This window comes from Scylla paramamosain, chromosome 15, assembly GCF_035594125.1.
Source record: "Scylla paramamosain isolate STU-SP2022 chromosome 15, ASM3559412v1, whole genome shotgun sequence".
Classification (NCBI taxonomy): Eukaryota; Metazoa; Arthropoda; class Malacostraca; order Decapoda; family Portunidae; genus Scylla; species Scylla paramamosain.
In genome coordinates this window covers 10,228,512-10,233,511 of record NC_087165.1, presented here as the reverse complement: position 1 = coordinate 10,233,511, position 5,000 = coordinate 10,228,512, and the positions used below count along the sequence as shown (strand labels likewise).

General features: G+C 40.0%; 1 protein-coding gene across 11 annotated transcripts in view; it reads left to right on the top strand.

The window, feature by feature from the left end:
* LOC135107406 (probable 3',5'-cyclic phosphodiesterase pde-5) overlaps positions 1 to 5,000 on the top strand; it is a 154,482-nt gene that overhangs the window by 117,175 nt on the left and 32,307 nt on the right. The gene's annotated exons all lie outside the window — the stretch shown is intronic.

Below are 5,000 nucleotides of genomic sequence, written 5' to 3'. Positions count from 1 at the left end.
TCCGAGCACCCGCCGTGCTATCCAGTCCCGTGTGATCTAGACAGTGAATGAAGTGGCTTTCGTTTTGAGGATCCATCATAAGTGCAGAGTTCTTTCAAGTGATAAATCTACATCTTCGGAGGAGGTCATTAGGACACACTGGAGCTCCAAGGAAAGGCGTCGTCACTTTCCAGTCTCCGCGAGAAGCAAAGTGGCGCTTCCCATCACACGGGAAAATTGAATAAGTACACGACTAAGCGTCTCCAAAGAGGAGATTGAGAGAGGTTGTCAGCGAACAGCCGACCATAAAGAGGCCATTTACGTGCTAATGAGCTTTAAACTGCTTACAGAATTCTTGAAAAAGCTTAGCTATAAGCCTACTTCTCAGATGAACACGCGGCGCGGTCTCCACTGAGACGGAGATGGTGTGGAGATGGGTGTTGCAATTCCCTGGTGAGTTAATGGAGTGCCCAGTGTGTCAGACAAGGTGCTCGCTTCCCTAGGTACTGGTGACACAAAATTACGTGTACTTCTGCTCACACCCACACACTCAATATGTTAGTATATCATAAGCCTCGCACCTTGCATCTTCACAATATCCTCCCGTAGCTGGTAACAAGTGAGATTTACATTATTGATTAAATACTAAGCTTGATTTAGATGCTTGTTAGGCATATTGTAGTGCCTCTCAGTTATTTAGGTAATGATAATGACCGTCAAGAATGAGAGACGGTGCCAAATACAATAGTGACAACACAAACACGTCAAATAAGCCATAATATCACAGACAACAATGTACAACAGGCAGTCAAAACACAGAACAGAGGGAGCTGTTGGCAAAGGTTGATCCAGCGAACATTACTGGACTGGACTTACATTGTCCAGGTGTCTTACGATTGCATATCCTATCGGACTTAACCTTGAGTATCGATCAATGTGGACGATCAGGTGACACCATTAATACCACCAACCGTGATTCCACACACGACTGTAAACTTAACGTAAGCAATGCTATTTCAAGGTTATCAAGACAGATTTCTAGTCGTTCCAAGAATAGGCGAAGCTCAGAATTTAGGTATTTTGTGGGTGTCAACAATACAGCGTCCCGCCATAAAGTGATAACATTCTTGCTTGGTTTATTATGTTCAGGACGAATTGAGATGAAGTGTGTGAAGGACCGACGCTGTTCAGTCGTGCAGAAGGATGAACACCCACGCCTTGCGGACGATTGTATGTCGTGTCTTACTAACGCACGGTACGAGTGTGTAGTGATGCAAACAGGTGACCTGGTGAGAAGCGTGGACACTAACACACACACACACACACACACACACACACACACACACACACACACACACACACACACACACACACACACACACACACACACAAACATAACTGAATAAAACACATACATACATACATAAAAAGATTAAATAATTCTGAGATTTCTCTTGCATTTAACCTCGTTTGCTTAAAGAAAATATCCTCCAACATAAAAATATCTACATACATATATACAGATATGGAAAAACAGAATTATACCCCTTTGTTTCCTCTAGCGTTGTTCCTTTCAAAACTAAGGCTACTGCAATACCTGATGTTACGTCGACACAGATGAAACATAAATTACTTGTGTTTAAGCAGTTAGTCTCCTCCTCTTGATCATTTCACTACCACCACCACTACCACTACTACTATAACCATCATTATCATCACCATTACTATCATAATACAATCACTACTACCACTACTATTATCATACATCACTACCCATCACTGTCATCACCACAAATGCAATCGCCATCACTGTCATCACTATTATCATCACCACTGCCACCACCACCTCAATATGTCGTCGCCAACCATCTATCATCATCACCACTAAAAATAATCACTGTAATTCTTCTCCCCATCATCCTCGTCGGACAGAAGCTCCAATTAACTTCCCCATTCACTCTCGTCTCCTAAGCTTTTTAATTCCGGCAATACTTTTTCTCATCTCGTCTGTGTGTTCCCTGCTCTCCATTCTTTCCGTAATTATGTCTCGTGTGTCGAATGAACTCTCGATATGTGGAACAATGTGTGTTTTTGGATACTTTTTCTTAAACCTTCCATAGTGAGAACATAGAGGAAGTGAGGTTATTACCGCTTATTTTTTTCTTATTCTATATGTACTTCCACTGTCTTCTTCCTTTCATCTTTTTTTTTTTTTTCACACGTGCCTAAGTAGAAATGCTGGTTCCAAGATGTTATTTGTCAAGTCACGTATTTTATCTCTCCTCGTTGTCTTTTACTCTTCTAGTCTTTCTCAATAAGCGCCTAAGTAAAATAAAAATGCTGGCATCAAAGGAGATTTCGTCGCTTTCACGATTAACTCATAACGAAGAGCCTCCCGTGTTGTCTAACCTTTCTCCTCACTTGCCCTTATTATCCTCAAACTTTTGTCTACAATCAGCTTTCATTACTTAGCTGCATTGAAACATCTTTACCTGTCGGGTGTTCACCTCGCATTGTACTTGCTAGCCGTACTTCCTAGAGATCCTTTTTTATTTTCTTCACACTTCAGCTTCTGGTGTTTTTTCTTTAATTGTCTACGTAGAAATACTAATATTTATGGTGTTTATTCGCCTTCTATGGCAGCTTCCTACTGGTCAACAGGTCAGGTGTTTATTGTGGTCTGTACTAACTTTTCTTTTTAAGCCTGCGTAACAGTTCACCATCCCTTTGTTCTTCCTTTATGTTTCCTTGGTGATAATCCGGGACCGGTTACTAACCAAATTGTTTCAACTTGTACTCCATTTTCGGTTTGTGGTCTGCGTACTAACTCACTTCTCCGTTTTTTAAGCCTCCGCAGCGATCCTCTTTCACCCTCCTCTTTCTATCGCTACCCCAACTACTACTCCTACTCCCCCTCCTACTACTGCCACCATCACCACTGCTACCAACACTACTTCTACTCCTGCTACCACAACACCAGCCCTTGAGAAAGTGTCAAGTAAGTGCATCAAGGAAGTGAAGCAGGTGTGATGGTCTCGACTTGTGCCTCAAATCAGACTCATCAGACTCAAAACTCCGGGGATGCACTGAGTGGTTCCCTAATTTCGAGTTTTGGTATCAATTTAAAACATATTTGCCCCATCACGCCTGCTGTATGGGGGTTAAATTAAAAGCAAACAAACACTGTAGTTCATTAGGCATGTGGCATGACGCTCACGTAGCCAGGCCAGCAGCAGGTAGAGGGAAGTGCTGCCGTCATTGGCTCCCCGACGCACTCCTCTCATTGGTCGCATGTATCTGAGGATGACGTCAGCGGCGGGGCTCGAGCTGCTCTTCTCTAGCCACTCCGCCACTCCACCTCGCTTCTCATAGCACGTCACCATCACTTAGCCCTTGATATAAATGCTATTCTTGCTATTGACACTAATTAGAGACTAGTTAGCCAACCTAAGTACCCCCGCCACCACTCGCTTTCACTCAACCACCACCACCACAGCCGCCACTATCACCAATCACCACGCAGCACGTCTCACTTGATTTGCAAGGGACAAAACTTGATTTATAACAGCACACTGTATTTGTATCGCGTGGTTGGAAATGCGATGATAAACCAAGAAATGTTCGTACATGTAAACTTCCATTCAATAGTGATGTCATGAAATTTAGTGAAGCATTTTGTAGAATATGACGTGACAGCTCGGGCCAACTGTACGTGTGTATGAAATTGTACGTATTTTGTACCACGAGTAATATTAATACAAGTTTGTCCAGCGAAGTGAGTCTGATATATATATATATATATATATATATATATATATATATATATATATATATATATATATATATATATATATATATATATATATATATATATATATATATATATATATATATATATATATATATATATATATATATATATATATATATATATATATATATATATATTATGGAGAAGTTGTTTTTCCACATCTGTTCTTCAATTGGAAAGTAAGGGATCTTTGTCATTCAGGGATAAATATTTTGTTTTGCTGAATGCCAAGCTTCCTCCATCCAGCCACGTGAAGTGAAGGTAGGTAATGAAAGGTATATGGAAAGTTAGAAAATAAAACAAGGTCTTTACTTCCTTCCTTCCTTTGTGGACTTGTGATAACAGTGATACGAAATATTGATTGTACGAGCGTAAATGACAACAGTATGAATAGTAGAAATGCTAGTAGTAGTATCAGTAGTAGTAGCTGTTGTTGCTGTTGTTGCTATAATTACTCCAGTAGTACCGGCAGTAATAATGCACATCAATTAAAGCAACACCAGCACACAGCTTCATTACACGTTCCCGCCACACCTGATCACCGGCATTGCATCTGCCATAAGTCACCCATTGTTCCCAGTAGAGGGGGACGGATTACCTCACGCAATTCTGAATCACTCTGCCATGCGATATAAACATTTGCAGTTTTCTCTGTCTCTGGGGTATACATTCGAAATATCTGATTCACTTTTCATTGATGGACAGTAGAATGGTCGTGAATTGAAAGTGTGCTCAAATTAATGTTAACGTGAATGAGTTACGGGATATAAAACGAACGCTAAAGATTGAAAAAGAGTATTGAATAAAAGTATTGATCTTTTCTCTATTGGGTTTTCTGTGGCATTATTAAACCATTGTAAAACTAACTAATGTCACCCGACAGACAGAGAGCATTTCTGAATATAAGTGTTGTTAGATTTTTATGAAGCGGAAGGCAAAAAGATAATAGCTTTTAATGTTATGAATATAAGCGGTAAAGGAGGGTTTAATTCTATTGACAAAGAATTATATTCCTCCCACCTTTCGGGGAAAACATGAGACCACAAAGGTGATTTAGTCTATTTGCATTATCTGAATACGTAATCCCATAAAAGATTTACGCAAAATAAAAGAGGGACAATATCAACATTTATACCACCACACAAGTTTGCGGAATAAGTGCCTTACTTAACTGCATTCTATATTTAGTGACCGATTAAAAATAAAAAAA